Here is a 22,754-nt window from a genome sequence, read left to right on the forward strand (position 1 = left end):
AAAAGACATACTTGCTCTCGAGTCAGTACAAAGAAGGTTCACTTGGTTAATCCCAGGGATGAGGGGATGGACATATGAGGAGAGGTTGAGTAGATTGGGACTCTACTCATTGGAGTTCAGAAGAATGAGAGGCGATCTTATTGAAACATATAAGATTGTGAAGGGGTTGGATCGGGTGGATGCGGGGAGGATGTTCCCGATAATGGGTGAAACTAGAACTAGGGGGCATAGTCTTAGAATAAGGGGCTGCTCTTTCAAAACTGAGATGAGGAGGAACTACTTCACGCAGAGGGTGGTAGGTCCATGGAATATGCTGCCCCAAAGAGCTGTACAAGCCACATCATTACATAAATTTAAAACAGAAATAGACAGTTTCCTAGAAGTAAAGGGAATTAAGGGTTACGGAAAGCGGGCAGGAATTTGGACATGAGTCTAGGTTCGGATCGGACATGGCCCTGTGGGTAGCGGAGCGGGCCCAGGGGTCGTGTCGCTTGATCCTGCTCCTATTTCGTGTGTCTAATTCTGTTAGATTCAGGAGATGGTTCTGTGATAGTAGATTGGCGGTTAGGATCAGATCAGCCATGATCTTATTGAATGGTGGAGCAGGCTCGAGGGGCCAATTGGCCTACTCCTGCTCCTATTTCTTATGTTCTTATGTTCTTATGTAGATGTAGCCCAGGAGAATTTAGAAGTGTATGCATCAGCCCATGCGTCTCTCTCAGCCTCGTGTGTTCCGAGTATGGAGGCATCCATAACACCAATGGAGCCTCCACTTAATCCTATTGTTGCGGCTGTACCCCATGGGTCTAAGTGTTATTTTTGTGGCCAATCTAAACACCCCAGGCAAAGATGCCCAGCCAGAGAGGCTACCTGTTTTAAATGTAAGAAACGGGGACATTTTAGTAAAGTGTATAAGGGTAATGCTGTACCCGATGTCTTCTCTGCTGCAGCCCATCGTTTTACTCTAGCCTCGGCTACGGTTGACCAGAGCATACCGTGTTCCTTCTCGAAATCTATGATGGACATCAAGATTAATGGTCGTCCTACTGGGTGTTTGATAGACTGTGGCAGTACTGAAAGTTTTATACACCCCAACCTTGTTAACTCCTGTTCATTGAAGGTGTATCCTACTCGAAGTGAAATTGTGATGGCGTCCACGTCCCTTACTTCGGAGGTAACTGGATATTGAAAAGTCACATTGACCGTTAAGGATACGGAGTATAAGGACTTTAAACTGCTCATATTACCTCAGTTGTGTGTGAACTTAATTTTAGGCTTGGACTTCCAGTGTCAGCATGAGAGCGTTACCCTTAAGTATGGTGGATCTCAGCCTCCACTCACAGTCTGCGGCCTTTCTACTTTAAACGTAAGTCCGCCTTCTTTGTTCGCGAACCTTGCTCCTAATTGTAGACCTATAGCAACTAAGAGTCGACGGTATAGTTCAGAAGATAAAACATTTATAAAAGAGGAAGTGGAAAGGCTTCAACGGGAGGGAATCATCGAACACAATAATAGCCCGTGGCGTGCCCAGGTGGTGGTGGTTAAAACTAATGAAAAGAAAAGACTTGTGGTCGATTATAGCCAGACTATAAACTTGTATACCCAATTAGATGCCTATCCTTTGCCTCGTATTTCTGAGATGGTGAACCAGATAGCTCAGTACCGCGTGTTCTCCACCATTGATTTAAAGTCTGCCTACCATCAACTCCCCATTGAAATAGAAGACCGACCTTATACGGCCTTCAAAGCTAATGGGCGCCTGTACCAATTCCTTAGGGTGCCCTTTGGAGTGACGAATGGGGTATCCGTCTTCCAACGGGAGATGGATCGTATGGTGGATGAATACGCGTTGGAAGCAACATTCACGTACCTGGACAATGTTACTATCTGTGGGTGCGACCAACGGGAGCATGATCAAAATCTCACGAAGTTCCTAGAGACTGCAATGAAACGAAATCAAGTGTACCTTCAATACTACACGTTTGTGTATTCTTGGTTGCGTTGTGGAGAATGGGGTAATTGGGCCAGGTCCTGAAAGATTACGCCCACTTAAGGAATTACCTTTACCTCACACTGTAAAAGCTTTAAGAAGGTGTCTGGGATTCTTCTCGTACTATGCCCAGTGGGTGGCTAACTACTCAGATAAAGTCCGACCTCTTATTAAGTCGACGTCTTTTCCGCTATTGGCGGAAGCTCAGGAGGCTTTCCTTAATATCAGACGGGACATTGAGAAGGCAGTGGTACGTGCCGTGGATGAGAAGATCCCTTTTCAAGTGGAAAGTGATGCATCTGATTTTGCGTTGGCAGCAACTCTGAACCAAGCTGGTAGACCAGTAGCTTTCTTCTCTCGTACATTACAAGGACCAGAAGTTCGACATTCTTCAGTGGAAAAGGAGGCACAGGCGATTATCGAAGCAGTCAGGTATTGGAGACATTATCTCGCTGGCCAACGTTTTACGCTCATTACTGACCAGCGGTCCGTGGCCTTTATGTTCAACACTAAGCAGAGAGGCAAGATTAAAAATGCTAAGATTTTAAGATGGCGAATAGAACTGTCAACATATGACTATGATATTCAGTACAGGCCTGGAGTATTTAATGAGCCATTGGATGCTTTGTCACGAGGAGTATGTGCTAGTCTAGGTATAGATAAGCTTCAAAGTCTCCACGACGCACTCTGCCACCCTGGGGTTACCAGAATGAACCACTTCATTAAGTCCCACAATCTACCCTACTCTATTGAGGAGGTCCGGACAATGACCAGAACCTGTCGTGTTTGTGCTGAATGCAAACCCCGCTTCTATAAGCCGTCCGAGCCAGCTCATCTTATTAAAGCAACTCGACCATTTGAGCATTTGAGTCTCGATTTTAAAGGTCCCCTTCCATCAAGCGACCGTAATGTCTCTTTTCTTAATATTATTATAGACGAGTACTCTCGGTTCCCTTTTGTTATCCCCTGTCCGGATGTGACTAGTGCTGTTGTAATTAAATGCCTCTGCCAACTGTTTTCCTTGTTTGGCATGCCTAACTATATACATAGTGATAGGGGTTCTTCCTTTATGAGCGAAGAGTTGCGACAGTTTTTGCTATCGAAAGGGATTGCAACGAGTAGAACTACCAGCTATAACCCTCGTGGTAATGGGCAGGTCGAGAAAGAAAATGCGACAGTGTGGAAGGCTGTCGTACTGTCTCTGAAGTCGCGAAGCCTGCCGACCTCCCGCTGGCAGGATGTCCTGCCAGATGTGCTGCATTCCATAAGGTCTCTTTTGTGTACAGCGACGAATGCCACCCCTCATGAAAGGATGTTTAGTTTTCCAAGAAAAGCTACTAATGGAGTAATGTTACCCACATGGTTGACGACCACGGGCCCTGTGTTGTTGTGCAGACATGTGAGAGGCCACAAGACTGATCCACTGGTGGAGGAAGTACAACTCCTCCATGCTAATCCCCAGTATGCGTATATTCAATATCCGGATGGGCGAGAGGATACGGTCTCTATTAAAGATCTTGCACCTGCTGGAGCTCGAAAAGAGTTTGACTCTGAGAGTAGAGTTTTCAATCGTGGTATTGGACCTTCAGAGACACAAACCCTCAGTGTGGAAAATACTGATGATTCTGGGAATTTGAATGAACCGGAGTTAGTACTCCGGGAGGAGCCTCAGCAAGAGTTACGTTGTTCCTAGAGGATTATCAGACCTCCTGACAGACTGAACCTATAGCAGGAGGTGAATGTGATGAAATAACTCTGTGTTCTGGCATTTGTATTGTTGTTGTTGTTGTACTTGTTAATGTCTGGAATGTTCCACCGGTGTAACCACTAATGCTCCTCCCTTCCCCCGCCCCTCTTCTGGAATTTTCTACCAAGGGCTGGGTCGGTGATGACTGTGTTAACTTGATGCCATGTTTTTACTTAATAAAAGCCTTTAGTTTTAAGCTTTAACCTCATGGATTCAGGCAGTTATTTGGCACATCAGGCCTTAGAGAGCAAGAAACATTGAACTTACAATGTAGAGTAATAAGGAGCTGAGAGCACAGCAGAGTGAGCTGGTAATGGAGTGAGCTGGGGACAGAGTGAGGACATGGACAATGGGAATTTGGTGGGAGTGGGAATTCGGTGTAGAGGTGGTAGGATCTGCTATGTGCATTAACCGAGGGACAAAATGTTATTTTTAACTCAATATTAAAAATTTGAAGTTGCACAGAAAAGGATTATATTGTACATTGTGGAAATGTGAGATTTTGCCTCCCAGCCCTAGATTCAGGAGAGATTTAAGTGAGGCATTAGAGAAGACCATATTGGGGGTCAGAGTAGTAGGGGAAGTCCCAGTACCTAGAGGAGGAGGGTGGGCCTCTGTTATGAAGGGGGACAGAAATCATGGTCAGGTAGAAGAAAGTTAATGGAGGAATTTCAAATCTGTTATTTCCTGAAATACTACCCGTGCCAAGTGCTAGTCAGGAGATGGAGGGTAATTAGGCAGACCAACTTGGGCTTTGGTGTAAGGAATCAGTTTTTCCGTTCCTCAAACAGTGGGACACAGAGAATCATAGACAGAGGAGGTCGGTCGACCCATCGTGCCTGTGGCGTCTCTTTGATAGAGTTATCCAATTAGTCCCACTACCCTGTTCTTTCCCTGAAAGGGTTAAAGCGAACCCTCTCAGTATTTGAAATGCAGGGCAAACAAACCACTTCAGACAAAGGGAAGAGTGGGTGGGGGGGGGGGGGCGGGGGGTCTTATGTGCGGATCACCAAGAGCTGAGAAGAAACCAGGTGGCGATACAGCCAGCCCAGCTCAAGGACAGTATACAATGGAGCTCTATAAGAACAGGATAAGGCACAGCCACCAGGCTACATACAGAACAATGCTGAAATGTGGGAAAGATTTAATAAATGTCAGCTAAACTTAGAGTAGTAACATAAAGAAACAAAATGGCTTGCATAGAATATTAAGAGTTGTTTTGAGTTTCGGAAAGGTAGGAAAAAGGAACCTCAGCCTAGCAAACATGGTCTGGCAGTTTGTAGAACCGGACTTTATGGTCCAGATGACAGAGATAAGAAGCAGAACAGAAAGAATGGGCTCAGTTACAAACAAGTTGTTTGGAAGTAACCTATGACCTGCAGTCTAGTATTGCAGACCAATGAGGTTACGAGGGCTTAACTGCCAGAATCATTATAGGGTAGGGTTAATTAGCTATTGTACGATGTCCAATCAATTGAAAGAATAGATTTTGTTATAAATAAATTGTTTTTGAAAGATTTTAACTGGACGACAACTGTTGCTAAGTCAGTGATGTAATAACCACGTGAATTTATGTATTTTCTGTATTTTCACAGCTCCTTGAGGTGTATAAAAGGAGTATAATCGCTATTGTAAAGTTGAGAAGGTGCTCGCACAGACCGCGGGGTCTGAGACGCTTCTCCCAGAGCTCTGATAATAAACTGCATCTTTTTACTTCTACACGGTTTAAATGTGAATTTATTTTCACCACAACATCCTCATTGCCCTTTAATGTATTTCCATTAAAGTATTTATACAATTCCCTTTTAAAAGTTACTGTTGAATCTGAGTCCACCACCCTTTCAGACAGTGCTTTCCAGAATACGATAACTCGATGCATAATTTTTTTCCCCTCATGTCAACTCCGGTTCTTTAGCCAATCACCTTAAATCTGTGTCCTCTGGTTACCGACCCTTCTGCCACTGGAAACAGTTTCTCCTTATTTACTCTATGAAAACCGTTCATGATTTTGAACACCTCTATCAAATCTCCTCTTAACCTTCTCTGCTCCAAGGAGAACAACACCAGCTTCTCCAGTCTCTCCACATAACTGAAGTCCTTCATCCCTGGTACCATTCTAGTAAATCTCTTCTGCACCATATGTAAGAAACATAGAAGATAGGAGCAGGAGTAGGCCATTCGGCCCCTCGAGCCTGCTCCGCCATTCAATGCGATCATGGCTGATCATCCAAATTCAGTACCCGGTCCCTGCTTTCTCTCCATACCTCTTGATCCCTTTAGCCTTAAGAAATATATCCAACTCCTGCTTGAATATATTTAATGTATTGTCCTCTACTGCCTTCTGTGGTAGAAAATACCACACGTTCATCACCCTCTGGGTGAAGAAATTCCTCCTCACTTCTGTCCTAAATGGCCTACCCCTTATCCTTAGACTGTGACCCCTGGTTCTGGACTCCCCAACCATCGGGAACATCCTTCCTGCATCTAGCCTGTCCAGTCCTGTCAGAATTTTATAAGTTTCAATGAGATCCCCTCTCATTCTTCTAAACTCCAGCGAGTACAAGCCCAATCGTCCCAATCTCTCCTCATACGTCATTCCTGCCATCCCAGGTATCAGCCTGGTGAATCTTCGCTGAACTCCTTCCATGGCAAGAACATCCTTCCTCAGATAAGGTGACCAAAACTGCACACAATACTCAAGATGTGGTCTCACCAAGGCCCTGTACAACTGCAGCAAGACATCCTTGTTCCTGTACTCAAGGCCTTGACATCCTTCCTAAAGTGTGGTGCCCTGAATTCAACACAGTACTCTAGCTGAGGCCTAGCCAGTGTTTTATAAAGGTTTAGTAGAACTTCCTTGCGTCTGTACTCTATGCCTGTATTAATAAAACCAAGGATCCCATATGCTTTTACAACAGCCTTCTCAATTTGTCCTGCCACCTTCAAGGATTTATTTACACACACGCACAGGTCTTTGTGTTGCTGCAGCCCCTTTATATTTGTAGTATTTAGCTTGTATTGCCTCTCCTTATTCTTCCCACCAAAATCTATCATTTCACTCTTCTCTGAGTTAATCTTCACCTGTCCTTGTTCACCAGTCTGGCTATGTCCTCCTGAAGTCTGTTTCTATCCTTCTCATTGTTTTCCACATTTCCAAGTTTCGTGCCATCTGGAAACATTGAAATTATACCCTGTATACCCAGGTCTAGGTCATTAATATATAAGAAACTAGCTGGGGGTGCCCGGCGTTGCCAGGGTTTTTTGGGTCACGCGGTTTACGGCTGGGCGCTGCTGCTCCCGCACTCTGTGTCACTCTTTCCCTCCCTGACCCTCTCTGTGTCCGTCCCCCTCTCTCTCCCTGCCCCCTCTCTCTCTTCCCCCCTCTCTCTCCCTGCCCCTGTATGTTGCCTCTCTCTCTCTCCCTGCCCCCTCTCGCTCTCCCCCCTCTCTCTCCCTGCCCCTGTATGTCGCCTCTCTCTCTCTCTCCCCCCCTCTACGTCTCCCCCTCTGATCTCCCTCCCTCCCTCCCCCTGTTTTGGCACCCGGGGAAGGGCTTTGAAAATTGAGCCCGGCCGTGGTGGACATGCGGGGCCTAGCGGTTCAGGCCCGGCCGGGCTCTGGGGCCGAGACGGACCCCGGGGCCGAGACGGACCCCAGCTAAGCTCCCGGTGCGGCAGGGCGCCGCGCCGCAGGTGGCGCGGTTTACGGCTGGTCGCTGACGCTCCCCCGCCCGCTCTGTGTCTCGGGCCGAGCGGTTGTGAGGCCCGGCCCGAGTGACTCCAACTCACCTCCCGCTCCCGTAGCCGCAATGTGGGGGTTTGTTTGGCTGGTGCTGTCGCTGTGGGGATGAAAAAAATGGCGGAGAAGTTTCAGGAGGCTGCAGGATTAGGCCCGCCCACAGACGGCGGATTGGTCAACCATCAGGTCACTGAACTGTAGGATTGGTCAACCATCACGTCACTCAACGCTAATGAGCGGTAGGATTGGTCAACCGCTAATGAGCGGATTTTTGAGGATTTTTGAAAGTTTTTTGTATAGTGTCCGAACAATTTTTGTCTGACCAAAAAGTAAATACGCCTATTAGACTCCCCTAATGATAAGCTTTCTTTTGATATAACATGCGTGTAGGTACGCTCTATAACTTTTGAGTGTATAGCGGACAGACAGACAGACAGACAAACCAACTTGTTTATATATATATATATATATATATAGAGACTTACATTTGTCATAAGCCTTTTTCTGTTTCATTTTAATCTCTAGCTTTGGATGCCCTTCCTTTTCCCCATTGTGGGAATGTGTCTACTCTGTGCCTGAACCATCCCCTCTTTGAAGGCCTCCGATTGGTCAATTACTGTTTTGCCTACCAATGTCTGATTCCAGTCCACCTGGGCCAGATCCCTTTTAAACTCACTAAAATTAGCCCTCCTCCAGTTAAGTATTTTTAAGCTTGATTGCTTCTTGTTCTTTTCCATAACTATTCTCAACTTGTTCATATTATGATCAATATTCCCCAAATGCCCTCCCCACCCCACTGAAACATGCTTCACTTGCCCCACTTCATTCCCCAGAACTAGATCCAGCACTGCTTCCTTCCTCGTTGGGCCAGAAATACATTGATCTAGAAAGTTCTCTTGTACACATTTCAGGAAATCCTCCCCCTCTTTGCCCTTTACACTGTCACTATCCCAATCTATATTTGGAAAATTGAATTCCCCCATTATCATTACTCTATATTTCATGCATCCATCTGTAATTTGCCTGAAAATATGCTCCTCTATCTCCTTTCCACTACTTTGTGGCCTATTATATACACCAAAAGTTCCCAATCCTCCCCTTCTTTCACCCAGGTCTCTGTTATTGCCACTATTTCACAGTCCCAGGATAGAAATGCTTAAAATGATGAAAGGCTGGGACAGGGTAGGTAGAAGCAGATTGTTTGCAGTGGTTGAGGGGTCAAGAACAAGGGGCAATAGATCAAAGATTAATGTAATAGATTTAGAACAGGGAGCAGGAGAAACCTCTTCACACAGAGTCATGAGGCTGTGGAATTCACTGGCAGGGTTAGTGGCTGAGGCAGAAACTATGTCAACATTCAAGGTTAGACTGGAGAGAGAGAGAGGAAGAAAAAGGGGTTGAAGGGATATGGGAACAGGACGGTTAAATGTGAATAGAATTACTGGTTTTGGTGGAGGGTAAATGCTGACATGGACTGGTTCTGTCAACTGGTCTGTGTCCATGTTGTAACTTCTATGTTGTTCATTGTATACTCACTCAGACTCTGTACACTTGGGAATATGTTGTGCTCAAGGTGTGAACCAATGCAACTCATCACTGTACACAACACTTTTCATTTAACTGCACTTTCATTTACTGTCTCCCAATAATTTGTCCTTATTCTTGGGTGGGGAAATAAATAGAGCAAAACTGGTATTTGGAATCACGGGCTAAGTATGGAAAATGCACGTTAGAGAGCTGAATAAATCAATCAGGGACCAGATATCTCCAGATATATTCAGGGAGGGACGGGGAGTGGGGAAGGGGGAGACAGGTTGGTGTTTGGTTTGGTGAAATCCTTGGTCAGACCACAGTACTGGCGGAGGTAGGCTGTGCCCTCCTTCTTCACCTGTTCTGTCTCTTCACTGGTCCTCTGTACTTTAACAGAAACTTGTGTTTTAATTTAATTCAAACTTTCTCTCCGGATGTTTTATGTTTCCCATCACTGCCATTTTCTCCCCTTTGCCTTAGGGCTCTCGCTGCTTTAGACTTCCTACGACCTTTGTTCATTTTGTGGCCTGCAGTTACTGCTTGGTTGCGCTGGTCTTTTTGGCACAATTCGCCCGAATCGGCGTAACCCGCGCAAAAAAATCACGGAATTTTAAGCACAAATGACATGCAGCACAAATCAGTCTTCCGCGATCTTTTGCTCTGGTTTAAAAAACATTGCGCTAGAAGCAGGTCCCATCCACAAGACTGGCCAGGCCCTCAGGATGAATTAATCACCAGTGGGAGTTTCCACTAATTGTGTTCGTTTGCAGGCCTTCGAGGAGGCTCCAAAAATTAATCTGCTTGTTTTGGGTACAAGGACACCAATAGGCACATCTGAAAAAATGTCCACCGTATATTTTATCTCAATTTACGAATAAACTGACTACTGTACCCCAATATAAATCAAAAATTAGCTGCATATTTTTTAATGTTATTTTCTGTAAATTAAAATCAGGTTATTCACAGTCATATCACCTGTAACTGGAGCAAACAGCATTTCTGGTAACAACAATTCGTTCTCAAGTGCCTCAATGGGTGCATTTCAAAAGTGAATTTATTTGAACAGGAATTTTAAATCTTGCACTCCTATCACTGGAAAAGAGTTAATCTGGTCTCCTTGTATGTATACAGGAAAATTATATATTATATGCATATATACATGATAGCATTTACACAAATATAGATAGCTATCCGAACACCATAAAAGACAAAGCAGTCCGCTTGATCAGCAGCCAATTCACCACGTGCAAAAACCCTCCCTCCCTAATCTTCAACATCCCCTCCCTCACCCACCTTCAACATCACCTCCCTCCCCACCTTCAAAATCCCCTCCCTCCCCCACCTTCAACATCCCCTCCCTTCCCCACCTTCAACATCCTCTCCCTCCCCCACCTTCAAAATCCCCTCCCTCCCCCTCCTTCAACATCCCCTCCCTCCCCCACCTTCAACATCCACTCCCCCACCTTCAACACCCCCTCCCTCCCCACGTTCAACATCCCCTCCCTCCCCACGTTCAACATCCCCTCCCTTCCCACCTTCAACATCCCCTCCCTCCCACACCTTCAACATCCCCTCCCTCCCCACCTTCAACATCCTCTCCCTCCTCCACCTTCAAAATCCAATCCCTCCCCCACCTTCAACATCCCCTCCCTCCCCCACATTCAACATCCGATCAGAGCATCGGACCTGTGAGGGGGCAGTGACCGGCGGCAGAGCTTAAATACCGGCAGTTGCGAGGTGAGGCCCGATCAGAGCATCGGACCTGTGAGGGGGCAGTGACCGGTGGCAGAGCTTAAATACCGGCAGTTGCGAGGTGAGTCCCGATCAGAGCATCGGACCTGTGAGGGGGCAGTGACCGGCGGCAGAGCTTAAATACCGGCAGTTGTGAGGTGAGTCCCGATCAGAGCATCGGACCTGTGAGGGGGCAGTGACCGGCGGCAGAGCTTAAATGCCGGCAGTTGCGAGGTGAGGCCCGATCAGAGCATCGGACCTGTGAGGGGGCAGTGACTGGCGGCAGAGCTTAAATACCGGCAGTTGCGAGGTGAGTCCCGATCAGAGCATCGGACCTGTGAGGGGGCAGTGACCAATTCAGCAGCAGAGGAGAGAGGTAAAAAGTAATCCAAGTGTGACGTCACCAGGAAGCAGGTAAGGGATTGGTTGGATTGGTTGGTGAGTATTTCTTTCTTTCTCCTTTTCATTACAAGCTTAAATTCGGCGGTTTTTTTTCTAGGGTTTCTGTGGTGTAGTGGGGACAGTTGGTAAATAAGCGCCCTAGAGTATATCTTTAACTGGTTGTACTTAATAAGGCCTTTCTGGTGCAGAGTGACTGTTGGTAAACCATTTAACTGGTGTAATTAGAGGGATTGATTTAATTTAAATCCAATTAATTAAAGGGGATACTAGCATCTAAAATCGGGTAACAATAAAAAGTTTAATTAATTACATAGAATGGAGCAGGTGATGTGTTACTGTTGCGAGATGTGGGAGCCGGTAGACCCCATTGAGGCTCACGGTGATTACATCTGTGACAAGTGTCTGCTGCTACAGGATCTCCAGCTCCGTGTTGATGAGCTGGAGTCTGAGCTTCAGACACTGTGACACATCAGGGAGGGGGAGAAGTATCTGGACTCAGTGTACCAGAAGGTGGTCACACCTATGAAGTTAATTAATTCAGATGTAGCCCATGGCCAGGGTCAGGACGGTGTGACTACGAGCGAGGCAGGTACGGGGATCCAGGAGGTAGTGTTGGAGGAGCCGCAGCCCTTGCTCTTGGCCAACAGGTTCGAGGTTCTTACTCCGTGTGTGGACAGGAGCAGGAACTGCAGGGAGGATGAGCAACCTGGCCACAGCACCGTGGAACGGGGGGCCGTTCAAGAGGGGGGAGTAAATAGAAATGTTGTAGTGGTAGGGGATAGTATTATTAGAGCGATAGATAGAGTTCTCTGCAGACAAGAGCGAGAGTCCCGTAGGCTGTGTTGCCTACCCGGTGCCAGGGTTAAGGACATCTCCTCTGGGCTGGAAAGAAATTTGCAGTGGGAGGGGGTGGATCCAGTCGTCGTGGTCCATGTTGGTACAAACGACGTAGATAGGACTAGGAAGCCAGTTCTGTTAAAGGAGTATGAGCAGCTAGGGGTCAAATTAAAAAACAGAACCTCAAGGGTAATAATCTCTGGATTATTACCTGAGCCACGAGCAAATTTGGCTAGGACAAATAAAATTAGAGAGTTAAATGCGTGGCTCAAAGACTGGTGTGGGAGAAATGGGTTTTGCTTCCTGGGACACTGGCACCAGTACTGGGGCAGGAGGGAGCTGTTCCGTTGGGACGGGCTTCACTTGGCCAGTGCTGGGACTAGAGTCCTGGCGGATCATATAACTAGGGCTGTAGAGAGGGCTTTAAACTAACTAGTAGGGGGGAGGTTCCTAGAGAGCAAATAATAAAAATAACAACAGAGAAGGTCATAGACTTAGGTAGCAGTGGGGAAATTAAAAACCAGAGTGTGTCAGGAAGGGGCAAAAGGTATGGAGTAAAAGGTAAAGTAATAAAAAGGGCAAAAGCAGGAACTAAGTGTCACAAAACATATTTGAAAGTTCTCTATCTGAATGCACGTAGCATTCGTAACAAAATAGACGCGTTAATGGCACAAATAACTACATATGGGTATGATCTTGTGGCCATTACACAAACATGGCTGCAAGGTGCCAATGCCTGGGAATTAAACATACCAGGTTATTTAACGATCAGGAAGGACAGGCAGGAAGGAAGGGGAGGTGGGGTGGCTATGTTAATAAAGGAAGGAATCACTGTAATACAGAGAAATTATATTGGGTCAAAAGATCAGGATAATGAAACAGTTTGGGTGGAGATAAGGAATAATAAGGGGAAAAAAACACTAGTGGGCATAGTCTATAGGCCTCCGAAAAGTTGCAACTCGGTTGGACGGAGTATCAATCAGGAAATAGTTGAGGCTTGTAATAAGGGAACATCTATAATTATGGGGGATTTTAACTATCATATTAATTGGACAAATCAAACTGGGCAGGGCTGCCTTGAGGATGAGTTCATTGAGTGTATTAGGGATGGGTTTCTTGAGCAGTACGTAAATGAACCGACCAGGGGACAAGCAACCTTAGATCTGGTCCTGTGTAACGAGACAGGATTAATTAAAAATGTCCTAGTAAAGGATCCCCTTGGAATGAGTGACCATAACATGGTTGAATTCCATATTCAATTAGAGGGTGAGAAGGTTGGATCTCAAACAAGCGTGCTAAGCTTGAATAAAGGAGACTGTGAAGGTATGAGAGCGGAATTGAGTAGAGTGGATAGGGAAAATAGATTAAAGGGTAAGACGATACATGATCAGTGGTGTACATTTAAGGAGTTATTTTACAACTTCCAAAAAATATATATTCCACTGAAAAGAAAAGGGTGTAAAAGAAAAGACAGCCATCCGTGGCTAAGTAAAGAAATTAAGGATAGCGTTAGACTAAAAACAAGGGCATATAAGGTAGCCAAATCTAGTGGGAGGATAGAGGATTGGGAAAACTTTAAAAGACAGCAAAAAATAACAAAAAGATTGATTAAGAAAGGGAAGATAGATTATGAAAGTAAATTAGCAAAAAATATAAAAACAGATAGTAAGAGTTTTTATAGTTATATAAAAAGAAAAAGGGTGGCTAAAGTAAATGTTGGTCCCTTAGAGGATGAGACCGGGAAATTAATGGTGGGAAATATGGAGATGGCAAAAACACTGAATGAGTATTTTGTATCAGTCTTTACAGTAGAGGACACTAAGAATATCCCAACACTGGACAAACAGGGGGCTAAAGGGGGGGGAGGAGCTAAACACGATCAAAATCACTAAGGAAGTGGTACTCGGTAAAATAATGGGACTCAAGGCGGATAAATCACCTGGACCTGATGATTTACATTCTAGGGTCTTGAGGGAAGTGGCGGTAGGGATTGTGGATGCATTGGTAATAATTTTCCAAAACTCCCTGGACTCAGCAAAGGTCCTGGCAGACTGGAAAACTGCTAATGTAACACCCTTATTTAAAAAGGGCAGTAGACAGAAGGCTGGAAACTACAGATCGGTTCGCCTAACATCTGTGGTAGGTAAAATGTTGGAGTCCATTATTAAGGAGACAGTAACAGGACATTTAGATAATCATAACTTAATAGGACAAAGTCAGCATGGTTTTATGAAGGGGAAGTCATGTTTGACAAATTTGCTGGAGTTCTTTGAGGAAGTAACATATAGGGTGGATAAAGCGGAACCAATGGACGTAGTGTATTTAGACTTCCAAAAGGCATTTGACAAGGTGTCACACAAAAGATTATTGCTTAAGATAAAAAATCACGGGATTGGGGGCAATATTCTGGCATGGATAGAGGATTGGCTATCTAACAGAAGGCAGAGAGTTGGGATAAATGGTTCATTCTCAGACTGGCAATCAGTAACTAGTGGTGTTCCGCAGGGGTCAGTGCTGGGTCCCCAACTCTTCACAATCTATATTAACGATTTGGAGGAGGGGACCGAGTGTAACATATCAAAGTTTGCAGATGATACTAAGATGGGAGGGAAAGTAGTGAGTGAGGAGGACATAAAAAACCTGCAAGGGTACATAGACAGGCTAAGTAAATGGGCAGAGATTTGGCAGATGAAATACAATACTGGAAAATGTGAGGTTATGCACTTTGGCAGGAAAAATCGTAGAGCAAATTATTATCTTAATGGCAAGAAACTGGAAAGTACTGAAGTACAAAGGGATCTGGGGGTCCTGGTGCACGAAACTCAAAAGGTTAGTATGCAGGTGCAGCAAGTGATTAAGAAGGCCAATGGAATGTTGGCTTTCATTGCTTGGGGGATTGAATATAAAAATAGGGAGGTATTGCTTCAGTTGTACAAGGTATTGGTGAGACCGCACCTGGAATACTGCATACAGTTTTGGTGTCCATACTTAAGTAAAGACATACTTGCTCTCGAATCAGTACAAAGAAGGTTCACTCGGTTAATCCCGGGGATGAGAGGATGGACATATGAGGAGAGGTTGAGTAGATTGGGACTCTACTCATTGGAGTTCAGAAGAATGAGAGGCGATCTTATTGAAACATATAAGATTGTGAAGGGGTTGGATCGGGTGGATGCGGGGAGGATGTTCCCGATGATGGGTGAAACTAGAACTAGGGGGCATAGTCTTAGAATAAGGGGCAGCTCTTTCAAAACTGAGATGAGGAGGAACTACTTCAGTCAGAGGGTGGTAGGTCCATGGAATATGCTGCCCCAAAAAGCTGTAGAAGCTACATCATTACATAAATTTAAAACAGAAATAGACAGTTTCCTAGAAGTAAAGGGAATTAATGGTTACGGGGAGCGGGCAGGAATTTGGACATGAGTCTAGGTTCGGATCGGTCATGGCCCTGTGGGTAGCGGAGCGGGCCCAGGGGCCGTGTAGCCGGATCCTGCTCCTATTTCATGTGTCTAATTCTGTTAGATTCAGGAGATAGTTCTGTGATAGTAGATTGGCGGTTAGGATCAGATGAGCCATGATCTCATTGAATGGCGGAGCAGGCTCAAGGGGCCGATTGGCCTACTCCTGCGATAGCAAAATACTGCAGATGTTGGAAATCCGAAATAACAACAGAAAATGCTGGAAAAACTCAGCAGGTCAGGCAACATCCGTGGAGAGAAATTTGAGTTGACGTTTCGGGTTGGACCCTTCTTCAAAACTGGAAAGAAAAGAAACTAGATCGGACAAAAGAATTAAAAAAAACCAAAAGAAGTAAAAGAGATTAGAAGCTAGACGAGATGGTAATAGGCTGGGATTAGATGTAAAGTGTACTGGCAGGGCAAAAGATAGCTGCCAGGTGTGAGAGAGAAACAAAAGGAAAGGGGGGGGGGGAAAGGAGTGGAACAATTACCAGAGAAAATGAAATGGGGGCCGAGCTTATGATCTGAAATTCTTGAACTCGATATTGAGTCTGGAAGGCTGCAGACTGCCTAATCGGAAGATGAGGTGCTGTTCCTCGAGTTTACGTTGAGCTTCCGTGGAACAATACAAGAGGCCAAGGACGGTGAGGTCCGAGTGGGAATGGAGCGGTGAATTAAAATGACAGGCGACCGGAAGCTCGGGGTTACCCTTACGGACTGAACGAGGTGTTCCGCAAAGCGGTCACCCAATCTGCGTTTGGTCTCCCCTGCTCCCCTGCCTATTCCTGCTCCTATTTCTTATGTTCTTATGTCCTTATGTTCTCTCCCTCCCCCACCTTCAACATCCTCTCCCTCACCTTCAACATCCCCTCCCTCCCCCACCTTCAACATCCTCTCCCTCCCCCACCTTCAGCTTCCCCTCCCTCCCCCACCTTCAACATCCTCTCCCTCCCCCATCTTCAACATCCCCTCCCTCCCCCACCTTCAACAACCCTTCCCTCCCCCACCTTCAACATCCCCTCCCCGATGTTGAATCCGTGATTCTTAAAGTATGATGTTTTCCAATAACTAGACGGAGGCTGTAAATTAACAATCAACAAGTGTTTACTGGAGGAGGGTAGTCTAGAGACTAACAGTACAGAGGCATGCTCAAGGCTTATATACAGGTGTGGTCACTGCCAGTACTACAGTATACTGGAGCTGTAAAAGTAGTACTCTCTTAAAAGGTACATACACTACAATTCCTCCCCTTTTAGATTAACAGTACCCATAACATTCAAATAACAGTTAACACTTTAACATGCACTTTAAACTGAAATAGTCCATTTATAGATTCAGTCTTTGGGGCGGCTTCCTGATCCTTTCTGGATAGCGCCTTTCCTGAGGTTCTTGTACTCGGTGCGGAGGTGATTCTGGCCCCCTTTCGTCGGTTAGTTCATCAGTTTCCGCTGCTACTGTTTCTGAGATAGATGCTATGTTGGGTTCATCCCCAGGTACGCGAGACATGGGGTTGACTTGTTCCTGTGACGTTAGTATCTGGTCGACATGGCGTCTCACAATGTTCTCCCCGACATCCACTGTGTACATTAATGGCCCCTCCAGTGTGCATATCGTTCCGGGTTGCCATTTCTCTGTTCGGTAGTCGCGGGCCAAGACTGGTTGTCCTACATTGAAGCTCCTTGTCGGCTTCTCATTGATGTGCTGGAATTGCTTATCCTCAACATTTCTTCGCACATTTGGCCTGAGCAAATCCAGACGAGATCTCAACCTTTGGTTAAAGAACATCATGGCCAGGGTCTGGTTGGTAACTGCATGTGTCGCATTTCTGTAGGCTAACAGGAAATTGTCCACCTTATGCTGTAGTGGAATTTCATCATCGCACATGGCCCTTATCGCCTTTTTAAAGGTTTGTACGAACCTCTCAGCCAATCCATTTGTAGCTGGATGATACGGGGCAGATGTGTAATGCCTTACCCCATTCCTTCTCATAAATTTCCAAAACTCTTCAGGCACAAACTGTGGTCCGTTATCAGAGCAAATCTGGCAAATATGGTCCGTCGGACTGCAATCGTTTTCTCTGTAGTGGTTGAGGACATTTTGATCACCTCAGGACATTTCGAGTGCGCATCCACTGCTATTAAGAACATTGAGTCCATGAATGGACCAGCAAAATCAATATGCACCCGTTGCCATGGAGAGGAGGGCCACTCCCATGGGTGTAGAGGTGCATGTGGTGGTGCATTTTGGACCTTCTGGCATCCTGAGCAGCTCTTTGTTAGGTTCTCGATTTGTTGGTTGATCCCCGGCCACCACACATAAGCCCTAGCAAGGCTTTTCATTTTCACCCCTCCCAGATGGCCTTCGTGAAGCTCATTGAGCACTCTCTCCCTTAACTTGGGTGGAATTACCACTCGGGATCCACATATCACTGTCCCCTGGCATACTGACAGCTGTTCGCTTCTGGATGAGAATGCTGGCAACAGTGAGTCGCCATGTGTTGGCCATCCCTTCACTGTCAAATCATATACCCGAGACAGTGTCGGGTCATTGCGGGTCTCCTCTATATCCGCGTTAGTTACTGGCAATCGTTCAATTATCGATGAATAAAATATTTCGATAGGGTCCACTGCTGGTGCTTCCTCCACAGTAGGCAGTGGCAGGCGTGATAGCCCATCAGCGTTTCCATGCTGTTTCGTGCCCTTATACTCTATTTCATATTGGTTCGCCCTAGAAAAAGGGACCATCTTTGTAGCCGTTGTGCAGTCATCACCGGAATGCCCTTCTTTGGATTAAAGATGGAGACAAGTGGTTGGTGGTCAGTCAGCAAGGTGAACTTCTGCCCATGCAGATAGTGGTTGAATTTTTTTACTCCCCATACTAGGCTGAGGGCCTCCCTGTCGATCTGGGCGTAGTTGCGCTCGGCTGAGGTTAGTGACCGAGACGCAAAGGCTACTGGCCTCTCCAACCCATCTGGGAATTTGTGCGACAGCACCGCTCCAATACCATAGGGTGATGCATCACATGCCAACCGAATTGGTAGTGCTGGGTTGAAATGGGCCAACACCTCTTTTGATGTGATCAATTCTTTGCACTTCTGGAAAGCTCGTTTACATTCATCATTCCACTTCCATGGTACCCCCGTTTGCAGTAGGATGTTCAGTGGGTGTAATACTGTAGACAAATTTGGTAAAAACTTATGGTAGTAGTTCACCAGCCCGGGGAACGACCTCAGTTGTGACACATTTTCCGGTGCTGGAGCCTTGACTACTGCCCCAATCTTTTCAGGGGACTTATGTAACCCCTCTTCATCAATAACGTGGCCACAATACGAGATCTGCTTCTGGAAAAACTCGCACTTGTGGCGATTAGCTCGTAGCCCATATTCCTTTAATCTAGTGAGCACCTTCTCCAGGTTGGCGAGGTGATCACTGTCATTTTCGCCCGTGACCAGGATGCCGTCCAAATAACACTGGGTCCCTGGAATCCCTTGCAGGACTTGATCCATTGCCCTTTGCCAAATAGCCAGAGCCAATGCTACCCCGAACACCAGCCGGTTGTATTGACCTTTATATGAGTGTTGATCGTGAGGTATTGTTTCGAGGCTTCTTCTACCTCCATTTGCAGGTACGCCTGGGTCAAGTCAATTTTGGTGAAGTGTTTACCTCCAGATAGCGAGGCGAAAATATCCTCAATCCGTGGAAGTGGATATTGTACCGTGTGAAGGACTGGGTTCACTGTCACCTTAAAATCCCACAGATGCGGACCTTCTTTGGTTCTCCAGGCGTATTACTCAACGACCTCTTCATTACAGGAACGAATGGTGTAGCCCACTCACTCCAGTCTACTTTGGACAGTACTCCTGAACGCTCCAACCCTTCCAGCTCTGGTTCGACGGCTGGTCGGATCGCATAAGGCCATAAAACACTTTGGGCTTGCATTTTCCTCTATTTTAATCGTCGCTGTTATGTCTTTTAGTGTTCAGAGTCCCTCCTGGAACACTTCTTGTGTGTCAGTTAGCATTTTTGACAGTCGTCCAGGTGTGACGTCGTCATCCTTTTTGGCCTCAACCTTCAGTGCCTGTATGGAATGCCAATCTAATTGTATCTTCCGGATCCATTCACGTCCTAGTAGTGGTGGTCCTCCATCTGGCAATACATATAGGTCCATTTTGGGTATTTCCTGGCCTTTGTATATCACGTTCACCCTTATTTTTCCTTTGGGGTAGACTTTTTGCCCCGTGTACGTCTTCAAGACAATCTCTGTAGCTTCCAAGGGTATATGTGAAAATAGCCGCTGTAGTCCCTTTGGTTTATGACTGTTAGGGCTGATCCTGTGTCCAATTCCATTTTCACTTGGACTCCGTCTATCTTGAGCGTGACCCAGATAGTCTGGTGATCCTACATTTTGATTACCTTATGTAGTTTCAGACAACCCAGCGCCTTGCTTCCGGAGCCTGTATCACTTTTCTGTTCGTCTGAACTACTGTCCATCACCTTATGTACCTTTTTGTACTTCTCCTGTGGAGATTTCTTGCTGCTGGTTTTCTTCCCTGACCTGCAGACTCTTGCTATGTGTCCTGCTTTTCCACACTGTCTGCACACTTGGTCCTTGAACCAACAATCCTTCTGGTCGTGTGTTGTTCTGCCGCAGCGATAACACTTCCCTGCTCCATATGACATTTCATTGGTGCCATATTCTTGCGGTCTCCGTTGTATCTCTGCAGTGCCCCGTGCGGCTGCTTCGTGTGATACTGCCATGCTGAAAGCCTTGTCCAGCGTAAGATCCTTTTCTGATAGAAGCCATTTCTGGGTTCCTTCACTTTGAAGCCCACACACAAACTTGTCCTTTAACGTATCTGCTAGTCCCAATCCAAACTGGCAGTGTTTCGATAGCTTGCGCAGTTCCGTTAAGTACTCAGCATTACTTCCGCCTTTATGCTGGTTCCTTTTGTGGAACTTAAATCTTTCTATCAGCAGTGGTGTGGGGTTTAAGTGGTCCTGTAGGATTTCCACTATGCTTTCGAAATTCTTATCCACTGGCTTCTCTGGGGTTATTAGGTTTCGCAGTAAGCCATAAGTTTTTGCACCCATGGAATTCAACAAAACCAGTGCTTTCCTAGCATCTGGCACTTCATTCACCTTGCAGTACACCTCAATGCGTTCCACATATGTCGCCCAATCTTCGACTTCATTGTCGAACGCAGTGATACTGCCACTCTTCGGCATCCCTGGGTGTGATTAAACGGTCTAAAATGGCATCTCCCGCGCTCTCCCTTCTTCTCCGCTGGCACAAAATGGCGTCTCCCGCGCTTTCCTTTCTTCCCGCGCTCGCCCTTCTTCTCCGCTGCGGCTTCTAAAATGGCGTCTCCCGCGCTCTCCCTTCTTCTCCGCGGCTCAATGGCGTCTCCCGCGCTTCCTTTCTTTCCCCCGTGGACACTGTTCAGCCCTTGAGCCCTGGCTGTGCTCTGCGCGTTCTCCTGTGCGCCTCTCTCATTGCCGCCACTCGGTCCTGAACCCAGCTGCTGCTTTACCCTCTCTATCTTTTTGTTTTCCGTCGACGCCACTCGGTTTTCAACCCCCGGCTGTGCCCTGTGCGCTTCACCCTCTCTCTTACCCCATCGATGCTGCTCGGCCTTTTCTGTGCCGTCGGTCGGCTCCAGCTGCCGCTGTCCGGGAAGGGTCTGTGCTGTACCTGTTGCCAGTCTGTTGCTGGATCGTCGTGGATGGAGAACCAAGCCCAGCTCTCACCAGACTCCCCTGCGATGTTCACTCTCTGCCGGATGACTGGGCGGTTGCTCGTGGTCGACGCCCGTGCTTCTGGCCTCGACTTTCTTCCACCGTACTCCCAGAGCGAATCCTTGAAAGGAAATGCAGAGTTGCAGGTAGATTTGAATCGACCTCGTCGCCACTGTTGAATCCGTGATTCTTAAAGTATGATGTTTTCCAATAACTAGACGGAGGCTGTAAATTAACAATCAACAGGTGTTTACTGGAGGAGGGCAGTCTAGAAACTAACAATACAGAGGCATGCTCAAGGCTTATATACAGGTGTGGTCACTGCCGGTACTACAGTATACAGGAGCTGTAAAAGTAGTTCTCTCTTAAAGGTACATATACTACACCCGACCTTCAACATCCCCTCCCTCCCCCACCTTCAACATCCCCTCCCACCACCACCTTAAAAGTCTGCTCGACCCCACAAGCCGGTCGCAGCAACTCGCCAAGTCTTCTTCAACAGAACCTCCCTGACCCCCAGCCTCCACCACCTTGTCCTTTCACCCTCTGGGACTGGGTGTTGCAGTGGGTCAGACATTGTCCTTTCCCCCTCTGGGACTGGCTGGTGCGGTGGGTCATTTTGCCCCCTCACCGCCCTCTGCTACTCCCTCTCACTGCCCTCTGCAACTCTCCTCTCACTGCCCTCTGCAACTCCCTCTCACCGCCCTCTGCAACTCCCCTATCACCACTCTCTGTAGCCGCCCCTCCACCGCCCTCTGCAGCCACTCCACCGCCCTCTGAAGACACCCCCACCACCATATGCAACTCCCATCTCACCGCTCTCTGACAATTTCTGTATAGAGAATGCGCAAAGTGTTAACTGAAATTTCAAATCCCCTTTATGCACAGATATCAGGACAAATATCCCCCTCCCAGCGGCTGCATTATCTCAGTGAACCTCTCTCAATATCAACAAGTTTAACACAAGCCTCAGGTTAATTCAAGGAATTCAGGGACATTTCCTTCTTCTCACTGGATGACTCAGTTGTGAAACGAGTACTGGGCAAATGCCGATTATTTTGCTCGTGCCCCAGGCTGTTGAGTCCAGACACGCCCAGGTGAAGGATTTAACCCTTTAGTTGCCTCAGTGCCACCCCGCAGGATTAATGTATTGGGAAATGTTCTGACGGCCGACTTTTTTGCCGGTGGCCCAGGTTCTGAATCCAAACCCACCCAAGTGAAAGATTGAACCTTTACTGTGGGCTCAGGGCCACCCCGCAAGGTGTGTCCGCCCACTGGGCCAAATTGTCCACTTTGTTTTTTGCGCTGTTACTGAGATTTATCTTGTCAACGTGTGTATCGGTTTCTATTCTTGGAATTCAGGAAAAAGTTAGGAATACAAGTTTCAGTTTTATTTTCCTGCGGTGGAGATTTGCCTCAGGAACTAATGCACCCGCTGCCCTTTGTAAGAATACACCGTTCACGGTAAACTTGACTGAACCTAAAGTGACCAAATTTAATGTACCGACAGGCTTTGAGGGCCTGCTTAAAAGATTATAAAATAAGTTATGCGCTTGCAAGCTGTTTTTCTCCAAATGATAAGACTT

The 22,754-nt window shown here is 46.5% G+C and overlaps 1 pseudogene across 1 annotated transcript in view; it reads right to left on the reverse strand.

The window, feature by feature from the left end:
- Positions 1-22,754, reverse strand: part of LOC147095887 (guanine nucleotide-binding protein-like 1) — a 90,308-nt pseudogene that overhangs the window by 58,714 nt on the left and 8,840 nt on the right. The gene's annotated exons all lie outside the window — the stretch shown is intronic.

This window comes from Somniosus microcephalus, unplaced genomic scaffold (genome assembly GCF_052327205.1).
Source record: "Somniosus microcephalus isolate GS21.2 unplaced genomic scaffold, FLI_Smic_1.0 unresolved_chr1, whole genome shotgun sequence".
NCBI lineage: Eukaryota > Metazoa > Chordata > Chondrichthyes > Squaliformes > Somniosidae > Somniosus > Somniosus microcephalus.